The following is a 15,962-nucleotide window of genomic DNA, read 5'->3' as shown; positions in this document are numbered from 1 at the left end:
TGCATAAACCCACGCTGTCATTGTACAGCTTTTAGAATGATTGATATACTATTCTCTTTTTATTTTGCAGTCTATTTTGAAGTCCTTTTGTATGTCTTATTTGTATCTTTTCATTATTTTATTTCATTATTTTATTCTTATTTATTGATATTGTGTTATACTGTTTTGATTTTATTTGTATTGCATATTTCTTTTCAAGCACAATGCAGAAGCAGGTGGGAAAGTATTTCACTATACAGTAGTGAAATATGGACAAACAAACAAATGTAGATGAACAAAACATGAACCACAAATTATCCAAACTGTACCTAACTGTAAAAGGAAATATGAAATGCAATGGCAGGAATTAAATTAGAAAGTGAAGAAAATAAGATCAAAAATGTGAAATGTGAATTTGAAAATCTGAGCTGCAGTTTAAATAAAAGCATTGATATAAATGTAAATTCCAAAATTTAAAAAAAAATCACATCTGTGATTGATTACCTTTGTCTAACATTATAATCATGAAGATAAAATATATTGTACTAGGTAACATATAACACAGAAACAAACCATTATGGTTTTAGCATGATCTGCTCTACAGGTCCACAATCCTTGGATCTTAAATTGTGGAATTAGTACATCTGTGTTCATGTGAAGTTTTTCCTGGTGCTCCGATTTCCCACCATCCAAATACATGCAGTTAAGTTGAATCAATTATTCTGTACTGCATATAATTGCGTGTGTATTTGCAAATTCATTGTGACTAGCTAATAATTCATCTAGGTTGTCCTCAGCCTTTCACTCTGTGCATCCTGGGATCGACTCTTAATCTCTATAAACCTATCTGGTTAAGCAGCATTTGTAGGTGGTTGATTTAGCTACAAGTAAAGTGTCTTATAAGTGTAGGTTTGCATCTTGAGTGTTTTTTGTTCACTGTATCTCAAAGCCTGCCCACACAACATAAGCCTACTACCTATTAAATGTTAAAAAAGACAACATTCAAAGCAAAGATTACACTGGAAGACGAATATTTGCTCACCCATATTTAGTCACACGCAATTTAGTTGTCTTTGCAATGTCGATTTAACATAACATGAATTCTTTAGCATGCTGGTCAGGTTGACTAATAGGATTGGGGCTAAAATGAGGAGTCCCTTTATTGCATGGAACCCATCCCCTGTGCCCACACCACGTCATCTGTGCACAGTGTGCATTCATTCTTATGAATCGTCTGGCTGCTTGCCATATTGCCAGTGTGCCATTTGATAGCCAGCAGAGAACACTGTACTATCCTTATGTGTAATGTTCAGATAGTAGACTTGCAATTAGAAATATTAAATTAAGAAATCCAGTTCAGTTTATTCATACATAGTGCCCAGCTCCATAATAATTACCATAAAGCACTTAATAAAGGGTATAGCATTTATAATATTCCAAAAAACAAATTGATATAAACAAGGCCAATATAAGAAAACACAATTCAGGCTCACTATAACAGTCAATTCAGAGCAGAATACCAGAATGCCACAAAAACTCCTAATGTAGGAATAGAAAACTCAACTGGCTGCCTGACTGCCCAATCCCCCTGGGTAACCATGCAAACTGCAGACCAAAGGGCCAAAATCCACCTGACCGGGAACAGTTAGGGTACATGTTGACCTTGTCATATAAAAATGGTCTTGGGGATTTGTTTCACAAGGCCAAAAACAAAAGCATGAGCAGAAAACGCTGTAGACAAACCATCTGACCTGACTACCAAACCACGCAAGTGATCCCAATGCACTCTACATCAAATCTGAGAAAAAAAAATCAGAGAGACACTAAAATACGACAGTACTAGATTTTAGGTATACGTACTAAATGAATATATAAACCAAATGGATGCCATGACTGACAGATTACAGGTTAAATTAATAAAATCCTTTTCAAGCTATGCAAATTTGTATTCTTTTTAGTGCTTATGTTACATGGTATTGGGTAAAATTATTTCTGTGAGTATATCTGTAAGTGAATGTAAGGAATAGAGACTGATGATGCCTACTTTTGTGGGCTGCAATGCTGCAATGACTCACACACACACACACACACACGCACACGCACACACACACACACAATCAGTACTGTATAAGAAAAGGGCTGAAGGCTCTCAGATAAACCCTCTAGGCAGTTAATATCTATGTGTGGCAACCCCGTCTACACTATCTATCCAAAAAATTCACAACTGAGCCTGTAGTAAGACTTTAAATTAAAAGCATGTGTGACGGTACCCCCCCCCCCCCCCCCCCCCCCCCCCCCCGTTTCAAACCTCACATGCAGAGTAAGGGACCTCTGCCTGAACCTCAGCTCTTCCAGAACACAGAGGCTCTCCTTTTTTGATAATCATAATAAAACGTATTTATTATTTTGTATTCCCCACATTAAGATTCCAGTTTTTTATTGACTCTTTTCAGAGGAAGACTACAATAACAGAACATTAACACATTAGATTTTTAATGAATTGATTAGCTTATTTATTTCACAACACAGTCTGAAACAGCATTTAAAAATTAATGTATGCAAATAGGCCTCTCTATGAAACAGATGGAAATGGCATCTTATTGTCGTTGCATTTCCAGACTGGCACCTTGGAGCCATTGCACAGTCTCTCGGCACGTTCCTGCAGCTGATCATCTGTTCTCTTGCATAAAAACCACTGCAGCGATATTACAGTGTGTCTTTCTGTCATTACTGTGGTAATTGTTCTTTCTCTCCCCCTCTTCTTTAAGAGGAAGGACAGAGGAATTTTATGCTTTATATGCATCGCTGATAGTAAGTGGGTGACAATTTGGTCTGAAATTGCCAATGTCTCTCTATTTGACTTGCATTTAAGCCTGACATTTTGCAGCAGTAAATTGTCTCATGTTTGGCAGACGTTTGTGAGGGAATACACCGAACATTCAGGGTTCTCTTATCATTGTTTCTAAGAAGCAGTGCTCAAGGGGTTAAAATGGATTCACACCACAAGAAGGTGTTTCCAGGGGCCTCTGAAACTGCATCCTTGTTTTCGGCTCTGCTCTTTACTGCTGGTTTTGTCTCCGAATATAAAATAATGGCTTATATGTATATAAACAAGTAAACAAACATGCCACCCACAGTATAATACACAAACAGCTCAATGGTTTGGCAGCCACTAGCAATTATCTTTTAAATGCTATGGAAATGCTGTGCGATGTTCCTAATAGTGTTTACTTGAATGTTTGTTTAATAAACGGTTTATTCCCTTTGAAGTGACAGAAACTACACTGAGGTTATTGATGTTTGTGAAAAATTTGTTCCCAACAAGCAAAAGCAGCTCAGTTTTAAGAAAGCTTTGATGGAAAGTGCAGCCGGATGAGGACAGAGAAGGGAAATGATAAAGGTCTGAAACACTTAGGTGAAGGGAGTGCGGGGCCGTCTTGCTTGCTAATTGATTTCGTCTGTTAACAAGGCATAATGTATTCTATTGTGTTGTTTCTTCTGTCTGAATGAAGCTCAGTCTTGGGGCCCTTCGTTTCGCCCTCTTCCCTGTATTCATGGGCTTTTTGATGTGAAGACGGTATGACAGGCCTGGATTGGTCCCCTCCCTTCCCCACACACCCCCCCCCCCCCCCCCATAGATGGCTGGATGGATGTCAAAAGCTAGTGCTTGCCCATAACGGGCTCACGACGTGGTCCGTGGGCTGGCAATGGGGGCCGTCCTGGTTCCCACTCGCTTTCGAACCCTCTGCCAGTCCTACCCCCCCCCCCCCCCAAAACTAATGCTGGCTCTGGGACAATGCTTGCATTGTTGCCTGGGCTTGGATTTGTGTCCTAAAGACAACTGGGAGTGTATCTTGGCCGATGCAGCCCAAACAGGCCCGTTAATTACTCCTAGGGTTTCCTGATTAACCTCAAACCTTTTGCTCAGGCACAAAGGGCCCACTGAGACCAGCCTGTGCCCCATCCCCCCCCCCCCCCCCCGCCTGGCACTATGGTATCTCCCAGACTCTCACTCCCATGCAGCACCGGAGCTCTGACTAATTGGCTCTGTAAAGCCTCTGTGCATCACACATAGCATGCTACAGAATTAGCAGCTGCCCTCAATCACTCCAAAAAAATATAAACAAACAAATAAACAGACAAACAGGCAAACAAACGAATAAATAAAGGAGAGAGTGGGAGCAGTGGGGATGGGCACTTACTTATGTAGGGGGTTGGGGGAGAGAGAGTAAGACAATATTGCAGCGATGTGAGGGGGGGTGATTGCACACCTCACAAGCTCTGTTGTAAATGACCTTGATGATTTGCGACAAAGCTAATTTCTTTATGACAGCTTTTCGACGTGCCACTTTCGCATACGCAATCCACGCGGGGAGGAAAGGGTGTCGACCAGCCTTCCCAAGCTCAACAAAGGAAATCCTTGGGAAAAATTAGGAGAGCTCCTCCGAAACGCATTACCGGCACTGGAAAATTCACGACCGCTTCATCACGCCGCGTCGCTTTGCACACTAGTAAATGCCGGCCGTGAAATATGCAAAGCAGCCCAGCGAATATGCGTAATTACCTGGGAGCCGGGGTCATTTTTCTGGGTTATGTGATGTGACGTTTGTAGGGCGTTGGCATACATCAGCGTAAGTGCAAGTGACACGTGTACCACCCCCGTCTCATGCTATGGAATATTACAGGTAGCGCGCACACACACACACACACACACACACACCAGCAACAATAATTAGAATATATGTAAGACATACATGTAATGTGTGTATATAAGGCCTGTATTTCACATACACAGATAGAGTGAGAAAAAGGTGACCAGTTATTGACCCTCTTAATTAAAAGAATATTACCTTTTTTTTCCTAAATACACAACAGAGGTGCACAGATGCAAGCACACAATGAAATGAGGAATGTAAATCCAGTGCTGAAGGCTTATCTCAGGTATAACGGTGCGTATGGATACCGTACCACCTATGCTAACGTCGCCCTGCCATTATTTTAACACATATTCTAAACTGCGGGCGAATATTTTGCTATTCATACAAACAGGCCATAGGGATAAACAATTAATTTTCCAGACGGTTAGGCACCTTTTTAAATCCTCAATGAACTTGAAGCACTTGTACAAGATCTCATGCAACAGAAACTGCTTAACACGGCCCTGGAAATTAAATTAGTTTTGTTACTACACTGATGAACAGGTTCATAAAGGTATGGAACAAAATGTATTTTTTTCAGCACTTTGTGTGTTTAAAATTGATTCAGGTTTACAAATAGGCATTCTACACACAATTAATATGTAACTAAACAACGTAAAAACACATGAGAATGTTGCTCAAAGTGGACGTCCTTTCCCCATGATGATCAAAAACTGTAATATGCCCCTCTTTGCCTTAATAGAAAATGTCGGAAATACTAAATCCTGTTGAGTCATGCTGTTTTGAGATGTTAATATGCTTCCCACACACATAAAAGTGTTCTTCGTTATTTTTGAACACTTTGATCAAGTGAATATTCCCATGTAATTCCATGAAGTGAAATTAATTCACCTAAAACAAATAATAAAATGAATCTCAGATTGAAACAAACATGTCAGGTATAGCCCCTGAACCCTATTTTTGTAAGAAAACATTACAACAGGGGTCCAGTTCTCCGTACCACAAAGCTTTGGTCTTCTTGTCTGCATTTGCCATTGATAATGCTATTATGGCACACCATAGCATACAAATGCACTGGATAATGCGAAGGCAATCATTTCCTTTAGTATATAAACTAGGCGACAATGTGTTTCTGTGCTACTCAGGCTCAGAGAAATGTCTTGTTAATAATTGCTATGGGGTTGTTTAATTGATTTAAATATGAACAAATGGGGAAAGAAGATTTAACCGCGGCCTGGACCACAGCCTCTCGACCCTCCACAAGAGCACAAGCAAACATGACGCCATCACTGCAGATGCATCGCATGCAAACACGGCGCTGGCTTATATGCGCACGAGCGGCTCTGCCCTCCTGAATTCCGCTTTTTTATTTTTTCTTCCTCCCCTCATCAGAAGCTATGTGCCACACAAAGCCAGACACAGCCACAATTCCAGCGATAAACAGGATATCCACAGAGCTCCCACGTCGAAATAACAGGACTCTTACGATTTTATACAGTCATATTGATGGTATGAATGTGGGCTCAATGAAATCCAACGAGGTGAATTTCTGATATTTTGTCAGAGCACAGTTTTTTATGTAACATGCTGGCCTAGAAAACGAAAAACGACGAACGCATGTTCTGAATTGTTGGGGAAAAATGTATATCTAAAGTTCAACTGCAAGAGCACAGAATAATTGTTCCCTAGAATATATAGAGAAAATGATTAAAATAGCTAATGCAGTGATGAGAGCTGAATTCCTTAGATGAGCTTTCAGCTATTTACATCATCTACTGTGTCATATTTTAGGTTTTAATAAAAAACCAAAAAAAGAACAATGAAGGAAGCAATTTAAAATCTGATATTGGATCCACATTACAGATAATAAAAAATAAATATTTTATTAAGCTACTAAATAAAAATAAAGGCATGACAGCGACGCGTTACCATTAATATGGCCTCGGTGACTAAGATAAACAGGCCGGATATTTATTTTCACATTAATGTATTAAACGTGCTATAAAATATACACAGGCAGTTCGAGAACCGGGTTTGGTCAGGGGGTCTATGAGCCACACAATACAATTTGAGAAACAGCCCTCTCTGGAAATCTTAAATCTAATCCCAGGTTTTGTGGCACATGCAAATGAGGGTAGGAGTTAACTGTCTGCCCCTCCCCCCTCCGCAATCGGGGGAGCTGAAGCAGCCAATTTCAGCACAGTGGCATACAGTACAGCGTCACTATGCCATCCCAACCCCCTCAGCAGACTGCACCCCCTGCGTCAGTCACCCCCAGCTGCCGACAAAAGCCCCCCAACCCTAAAGGGAAAAAAAACACATATCACAGATAGCACTCTGAAAATTAACTTGACATTTGATGCAGAAAAAATATATATACGGGTGGGGTAAAAGGGGCCGATAACAAAAACCAGCTCGTGACCCGAGGATCACGTGTGGGGGGTGGGGGGGGGGGGTTTAAAGAAATGGGGAATGCAGTGACAGTATCAGACGCCCGCAGCAAATTTTCCACACCTAATTCTCGGGAGACATTTTTGTGTCATTTGTTCCCACAAATGTGTTTCCCCTTCTCCGCTTCCCAACAGCGACGGGCACCTCCCGTTTCTGTCCATCGCGGACGGAAAAATAGAGAAAGCCCCTCGAAAATCTCGGTGTGTGCCCATGCTCGTCATCAAACGAGCAGGCGGGGAGGCACACTCTTGTGGGTCCTCATTAAGATGCTCGTAAATAGCTCGGACTGTTGAACCCATTACGAGACGCCTCGCCTTCATCCTCGTGCCCCCGCAGCTGTGTGCTGACAGTATTCTAGCCGTGGCTGGGGGGTGGAGCTCCTGGTGCCCGCCTGCCCACCGTGCACCCTGGTCTCGATGCCTAACGACAATGCAGAGCAGCTACTATGGCCAGAATATCCAATAAATAATTAGCTAGCTGTCCGTCTGTGGGAGGGGCGGCATGGTCCTTGTTTAGGGCCTGAAGTTCGGCGCTTGTTCGTCCACCGCATACGCCCTTAAAATAACGTATAACCCCCAAGCCCACCCGAAAACACGGACTGTGTGAAACATGAGAGATGTCCAAGATGAAGTAAAAGCCACGTTAATTCGTTTAATGCTTGGTTCATGCTCTCGCTGTCAGCAGTTTCCGAACGTTAACATGTGACGATGCTTCGTATGGCTTATTTATATCCCCGCTTCTATGCTGCAGTGTGCATTAACGAGCGCTCTTTTCGTCAAGCGTACATAAATCAGTCCAAAGTGTCGTAGGTGTAAATGCGGGAAATGCCAGGCCGGGGGGGTTGGGTTTGGGGTTGTGGGGTTGCATGTACCCCACCAGGCCCCGGCAAGTCTCGGCGCCCCCATTCTACCACCGTCGCCATTAGACATGCAGGAATGTTAACATTATTATGCATTATCATAAGCGTCTGCACGGCCCCTCCCGTCGCCGCTCTCTGTATTGTGTCTGGGGGGGCCTGATGCAGCAGCAGCTCTCTAAGAGCCTTGCCTGGCACGGGGCTGGGGACGGGACGGGGGTGTCCTTGTGCCATTTGCACAAATTGCTGCCCTTTAAATGAACGCACCCGACTCTCGAGCGTGATTATTTTGGTGATTTCTCTTTTTCTTTTTTTCATGCACACACTCATTTGCGTATATGCGTACGGCTTTCCTAAATGCTTAAAAATACGAAGGGATTATATTCTGCTAAAATGTGCTTTTTATTTGAGAATTTTTATATATTCGTAGATTTTTTCCTGCTTCATTTTAAATCTACCTCTACCACGATATGTAACAATGAAAAATCAAAAAGTGTATAAAGAAATTAAGAAATTGTCTATTACAAAATGCTATTATATTAATCATTATTTTAATGTATGGAAAACAGTTAAGCTTTTTCCATATATAATGCCAAATTTGAAAGAGGTAACAAGAAAATTATTTTCTAATATTTTTATTTATTTGTATTTCAATTTCCAATTGTTACAAAAAAGAAAATGTAATGTGAAGGTCATAATGTACTTTTAATGTCACCTTGTATAAAAACAATAGCCATTATAACACACAATTAAATTTTGCATTTTAATAAGGTTAAAAAACATACCATTTTTAACAAGATGATATTCATTAGCCAGGCTGCACATGTGCTCTTAGTATTTTTCATTTAAAGTGGACAAAAAGCAAATCACCCTTTACAACAGATGCTTATTTTCATCTCTTTACACATCCTGGCACAAAGGTGAATTTCAAATGAACCATTTTAAGAGTCACACACCCTAAAATGTACACCTCCTGGTGCGGTAGCACACGCGCACACATGTGCGCACACACGCACACATGCACGCAAGACAAAAAGGAAGGAAGGGAGGGAGGGAGAGAGAGAGGGAGGGAGGAGCCAGGCCGGTGGTCTCATTTGCAATTTATATTACGGCAGAGTTGAGGATGGTTTGAGGGAAAAATCTCGGCTTATAGGGGTAACATTAAAATGTGCGTCCAAACGTAGCGATAAAGCAAAAAATGTAAATAAGACCAGGAGAAAGGAGTCAGAATGTTTAAGCGTAACCTGCTTCTTCAGGAATGCTTAGCCGGTGATTTAAATATTTAAATGAATATGGATGAGAAGTGGCTGCCTTATGAGGACATGTGACATGTACCAAACCCCAATACCCCCCCCCACACCAGGCTGCGTCCATGATTTGTGTGATTTTATTATGCGTGTGGCCTTTGTTCTCAGAATGAGGACCAGTGTATGTAGACGCCGCTCCAAACATCCGTACGACCAGCCAAGGGTTCGCGGTCCAGACCTGGCTGCTTAATAAAAATAAAGCTTCCAGAACACAAAAGGGAAACGACAGATTTACTTATTGTCTTCTATGGCATTCCTTAATATTGAGAGGGGAGCATCAGTGTGCGATTCTCCGGTGTATGGGGGGGGGGGGGGGGTGACTGCGGCGTGTCACTCTCGCTAGCGAACTCCGTAGGTGGCCTGACCGAAAAGGCCAGCATGCTACATAAATGCATGTAAATGTCTGGAGAAAAAAATCCCAGTATGTTTTAATAAATACTGTCAAATACACGCACTACCAAATTATGATGCATTTTCCTCATAAGCAAATATGCAGTAGATTTTATTGAATAAAACTGTATAGAAATGTGTGAACTTATATTATGGCACAGATAAAAATTTCACACTGTCCCGTTTCATCCAGAAGACTGGATTCCGTTGCCGTGTTCACCGGAAAAATCGCAGCACAAAGGAAAACCCCAAAGCCGGGCTAGACTTGGCAGTTAACTTTCTGTGTTAATGGCATGGAGGGAATATGGCGTGTGCTTGGAGATGCAGAGGGACATGACTGTTTAAGGTTCGGTTTTTACTTTGGCTCCCATTTAGACATTGGCAGAGAGGCAGATCACTACTTTTGCGAGCCGACAATTACAATTATAAAAAGGCTCATCAGTGGATCCGGATGCCGGCAAACATCCACCATATAATCAGCACCGGCATCTCCAAGCACACGGCATACATGTGCCAGCTGAAGGATGCAGAGACACCATTAACATACACTGTACCTTCACAAAAGTGAACCTGTTTTGCCTGTAACTGCTTGGCGTCCTACTATACTTATGCAGAAATTCACTTACGATGCAAACCAAATTTAGGAATATTTTAAATCTCGTAAGTGCAAATCAGTGCGCAGAGACTATATGACGTAATGACAATATTTATTAGCAACCAATATCAATTATGCGGAATTTCATGGAAACGAATGGGAATACAAGGAACACGATCATTTCTTTTGTTGCATTATGAAAATCGATTTAGACTCATAATAATGTACAATGTGTACTGTGTCTGCCAATTATTTTAAGGTTCACTCTTAGGCTGCTGCGACTTCGAAAAATAGTTGCTTGAATAAACTGTGGTCACAGTCGATCAACTGCAACAATCACACGTCAGTCTCTGTAATGAGTGTGTGACACATGGACATTGTAATGAAACTCTTTATGTGTACATTTTGTAGACAAGTCTCCTCATCATTGGGTATCCAGCCTTAAATTTGGAGTTATTTGTCACAATCTAAATATTCTTTTATAACATATATATCGAAACCTATACAAACCCAGATACAGAAAATCACTTTGGCAAGACAAAATCATTGGATTAGCCGCCAATTGTGTGATTTCAGAATTAAAGAATCGTTTCTTGCACGGTTTCTTGGTTAAGATGTGATTTCGAAAAGGTCTCAGGTCACGAATAAGGTGCTAAAAAACAGATTAAGAGAAGGAAATAAAATATATAAAAGCCTGTAAGTATATATGTGTATATAGTCCACCATCACGCAGAAGGATGTGAACGCTGCATAGAGACCCTGCCTTGATCAGACTATCCCCCGAGACTAAGGGAGGATTTGTTGATGGCTGTCAGTATGACATCAACGCCAACATCGAGAAAACTACAGAGGAGGAAATGTGCAGGAATGATGAATGAATATACTGTTCACTGCATGAAAGTACCGCATATGACAAGATCATAAAACACATATCCTGTTAGAAAGACCTGCAAGAAAGTCATTTAAATCGTTCTGGCCTGATTAGACAAAAACAATATTTTATTTTTTAATCTCTTTATGTCTGACATCCCCACAATCAAGTGTGGTATTTGTAGGTCTTGGGCGTGTGGTGTTCCTCCCAGCCACAGCAAGAGCAGATTATACCAGGAGAGGTTCCTCATCTATGGATTGCTCTACACAGTAAAGAGAGTGGAGGTAAAGAAGGACCATATTGCGCTCTGCCCTGGATTTTCCTTCAAGTTACTCTTTTTGTTCGCAATTCTGGCAAGTTTACAAATTGAAACTCGTCAGAGATTCCTGAATGTTGTCGGTTCCAATACAGCAGTTTCATGCATCCTCAGAGTTTGTGTGAATCTCTGAGAAAATATAGCTCAAGCCCATCCCCAGCAATCTTGGTGGCTCTCTAGCAACCGCAATTTCACACTTTCATGAAAAGTCGTTGTTTGTTTGCCTCGCTAAAATGGACAACAACAGGGCCGAGCGTCAAAACAAAGCAGATCGCAGCCATTGACTGGGGGCGCCTCATTTGAACTTTGGTAGAAACTCTTCTTTGTTGTGTCAAAGACAAGCTGTTGATTTACTGACAGCACTGGGAGTCCCTTTGAAACCAGAGGTCGGTGGGTTTGACTGAGTCTCACTGGCTTTTATGATACCGTAACCTCAACTTAATTGGCTCTTCAATGTATTCCACAAATACTATCTAAGGGAGATGGCTGAAATCATTAAGTCTCACACTTCAAACCACCACTGAAAAATATATGTATTTATATACCCTCTCACCACAATTGGACAGTCCACCCAAACGACTCCAGCCATAATTCCCAAGTCCCATATGTTCAGACAGTCCAACAACTATTATATATAACCCACATATAATGTGTTGGTAAAAACAAGGTCAAGAAAGTTTTTATTTGTCGTTCTTGTCGTTAATTCATAGCTATCAACACAGGTGAACATTTAAGTATTTTCAAATATGTATTACAAAAGCAAATAGTATGTAATGTCTAATTATTTATTTTAAAGAAATATGCTTCCTGCAGTAAAATGCTGTGAAATGTGGTTTTAAACAGCATGAAGGAATCCTGTTTACTTAAACCACTTCTAGCGTTTTTTAAATCATTAAAATAAATGCAGTATGTTCATTCTTCTTTTCCTCTCAGGGTTGAAAAGAATATATAAAAAATAGGAAGCAGGTCATGAGTTCTAATGTTGCCTGTGGCCTGGTTGGTCTAAATTCCCTTCAAAAAACCTACTTGCCTGTTTACTGCATCTCCTGGAGCTGCAGCCCTCACTGGATTAAGCAAATTGTTCGTATGGTTTTGCTTCAGGCGTGTGTGCACATACAAAGCAGACACACACACACACACAGACAGATTTGTAATCATATCTTTGTGGGGACTCTCCATTCATTTCTATGGGCAAAACCCTAATCTCAACAATGACAACCATAACCCCAACCCAGCCCTAACCTTAATCTTAAGTAACCAAACAAAATGCAAGTCTTTTTATTTTTAGTTTTTTGATTGCAGTCACAGATTTTTATAAAATTTAATTTCCCCTTATGGGGACTGAAAAAAATGGTCCTCACAATGTCAAAATAACATCGTTTTATCACAATGTGAGGACATTTGGTCCCCACAATGTAATGTGTACCTGGACCACATACACACACACACACACACACACACACACACTCACAACATTCATGCTCACCCCCCGAGACTCTGTTGGCAAGGAGTGGGTACGCTCTTAATTTTCTTTGAGCCTCGACTCACCTCACTTGGAGCAGCATTGAGAGGAATTCCCAGGTAGCTCCATTTCACGTCTTCCAGTTGTCAGGCTGCAGTCGTCGCACACTCTTCCCTCTGACATGCAAAAGAACATGCAGTGCATTCAGTGCAGTGCTCCTATAGACAGCTCACCATTTTACCTGGGATCAGGATGAGCTAAGATGCTAGGTGCACTTACAGAGAGGAGGGTTATTATTTAAGCTGCTAATCTGTGTCAGAAAGCATTTTCTTTGGAAACCCCAGTATGGAAAATGATTTTTAATTCCAGGCAGTGACTAGCATGAAGGATGACAGACACTCAATTTTCTTTCTATTTGTCGCTGTTCAGTTCAACCTGTTTTTAGAAGTGTAAGATGTCTACCAATATTGGCTTATAAATGTATTTGAAATGCTCTCTCTGCCACAGAACCGTGCACCAGTAGAGATCCGAGGTTCAGCATGCGGCTTCCACTGACAGAGCAGGTCTTTTCCCTTGACAAACCTCCAACAGTGAAGTCCACTTGTGACCACCCTTGACCTCTCACCCCCCCCCCCCCCCATCCAGCCCTGAGGTCACCATGGCAGATCTAGTGATCGTTGCTGGAAAAACAGAAGAGACCCCCCCCACAAATGAGGAGTGATCAGCAATCCATAATGGATCGGCATTCCACGTTGGCGGTCTTGCCAGATTATGTTCCAAGATCCAGGCCATCGTTGATGATGTAACGACAGAGGGCATGTGGGGGGGCAGCCATGAGTGAAAACTGACCTTCCGATTCCAAAGCTCAAATCCCTGCTAAGTGTGAGGCCTTTACTGCTTCTGGGCAGTGAAACCCCTGCCTCATGCCAAATGTAAATAATGTAGCCCATACATCTAATAGATATATGCAATGAAAACAAAATAAGGGGGTTCCCACATCTGGAAAAGTGGAGGCCACGCAATGCCGCTGAGGTGATGGATGGTCGGGAACCAGAGAGGACTGTATGTAACTAGGCCTCTGTCCTGCGCACTAATGGGCTTTCCCTCCTTTCCATACAATAGAAGCAGCGTCACTCAGCAGAGATTAGCAGACTGTCGCAGGCAAATGAGCAGAACAAAACTGCTTATGGAAAATATGTGTATCACTGAGCTGACTGCTGCGGCAGTAACTGAATGGAGGCAGACTAGTGATGAACTCAGATATAAAACTGTAAAGAAAAACAAAATAAACATTTGGGAGTTGTTTGTGTAGGGGCCAATAGTCAGGCCACTTGTTAAATGTGTACATCTAACGAGGGGGCAGGTAATAATTACATTTCAACTAGCTGAATGAACCAGACATAAGCGTGTGACATTGAGGCAGTGAGACACCAGGGCAGTCAGTCTGGATTAATGAGCAGGCTGATGGGGACGAGGCCGTCGGAATTCACTACGGTGTGAGGACACGCCAAAGAGAGGCCGTCGGAATTCACTACGGTGTGAGGACGCGCCAAAGAGAGGCCGTCGGAATTCACTACGCCGTGAGGACGCGCCAAAGAGAGGCCGTCGGAATTCACTACGCCGTGAGGACGCGCCAAAGAGAGGCCGTCGGAATTCACTACGGTGTGAGGACGCGCCAAAGAGAGGCCGTCGGAATTCACTACGGTGTGAGGACGCGCCAAAGAGAGGCCGTCGGAATTCACTACGCCGTGAGGACGCGCCAAAGAGAGGCCGTCGGAATTCACTACGCCGTGAGGACGCGCCAAAGAGAGGCCGTCGGAATTCACTACGCCGTGAGGACGCGCCAAAGAGAGGCCGTCGGAATTCACTACGCCGTGAGGACGCGCCAAAGAGAGGCCGTCGGAATTCACTACGCCGTGAGGACGCGCCAAAGAGAGGCCGTCGGAATTCACTACGCTGTGTGGACACGCCAAAGAGAGGCCGTCAGAATTCACTAAGCCGTGAGGACACGCCAAAGAGAGGCCGTCAGAATTCACTACGCCGTGAGGACACGCCAAAGAGAGGCCATCAGAATCCACTATGCTGTGAGGACACGCCAAAGAGAGGCCATCGGAATTCACTATGCTGTGAGGACACGCCAAAGAGAGACGGTCAGAATTCACTACGCCGTGAGGACACGCCAAAGAGAGGCCGTCAGTATTCACTACGCCGTGAGGACACGCCAAAGAGAGGCCATCGGAATTCACTACGCCGTGAGGACACGCCAAAGAGAGGCCATCGGAATTCACTATGCTGTGAGGACACGCCAAAGAGAGACGGTCAGAATTCACTACGCCGTGAGGACACGCCAAAGAGAGGCCGTCAGTATTCACTACACCGTGAGGACACGCCAAAGAGAGGCCATCGGAATTCACTATGCTGTGAGGACACGCCAAAGAGAGACGGTCAGAATTCACTATGCTGTGAGGACACGCCAAAGAGAGGCCGTCGCTGGTAGATCTGCCCTCATTTATAATCGTCACACGTAAAAAAAGGGGAATTGCCATTAATTGTAATGCCGGTGCACAAATAGGAAATCCAGCGCCAGAGGGATGTAAACACACACACACAGAGACACACGCACACACACACACACAGAGACACACACGCACACACACACAGACAGAGACACACACGCACACATGCACAAAACCTCCCTACAAAACAAGACCAGTTATTTTTCGTATAGTATACTTCTCACATGGGAATATTCTTGGCTTACAGTTTGTGAAGAGCCCTCACATATAGCAGATGATTTCTGTCATGTCACAAACATAGGGGCAATGTTTTAGAAAGATATCAATGAAAAAATCAGATTAAGTCATCTTAAAAAGAAAGTATTTATTAAACAGCTATCACATGAAAATATATGACAAAAAACCCGCTCAACATTTCAAAAATAAAAAAAAATATGACATTTTTTATTTTTTATATAAGTAATCTGCACATTTTTAAAAAGTAAAAATATTTTAGTGTATTACCTGTTTGCACCCTGGGTGGAATTCTTATGAGTTTGCTTTCTGCTTGAAAACATTTCA

At 42.5% G+C, this 15,962-nt stretch overlaps 1 long non-coding RNA gene across 2 annotated transcripts in view; it reads right to left on the bottom strand.

The window, feature by feature from the left end:
- The window catches only part of LOC111860101 (uncharacterized), a 44,858-nt gene that overhangs the window by 13,251 nt on the left and 15,645 nt on the right, over positions 1-15,962 (bottom strand). For both annotated transcript variants that reach the window (XR_002841960.2, XR_002841959.2), the window contains exon 2: positions 12,972-13,061. This is a non-coding gene — a long non-coding RNA (uncharacterized lncRNA). The remainder of the gene's footprint in view (positions 1-12,971; positions 13,062-15,962) is intronic.

This window comes from Paramormyrops kingsleyae, chromosome 7, assembly GCF_048594095.1.
Source record: "Paramormyrops kingsleyae isolate MSU_618 chromosome 7, PKINGS_0.4, whole genome shotgun sequence".
NCBI classification, from domain to species: Eukaryota; Metazoa; Chordata; class Actinopteri; order Osteoglossiformes; family Mormyridae; genus Paramormyrops; species Paramormyrops kingsleyae.
Note: the sequence above shows the minus strand (reverse complement) of the source record. Positions and strands in the feature narration are given on the sequence as shown.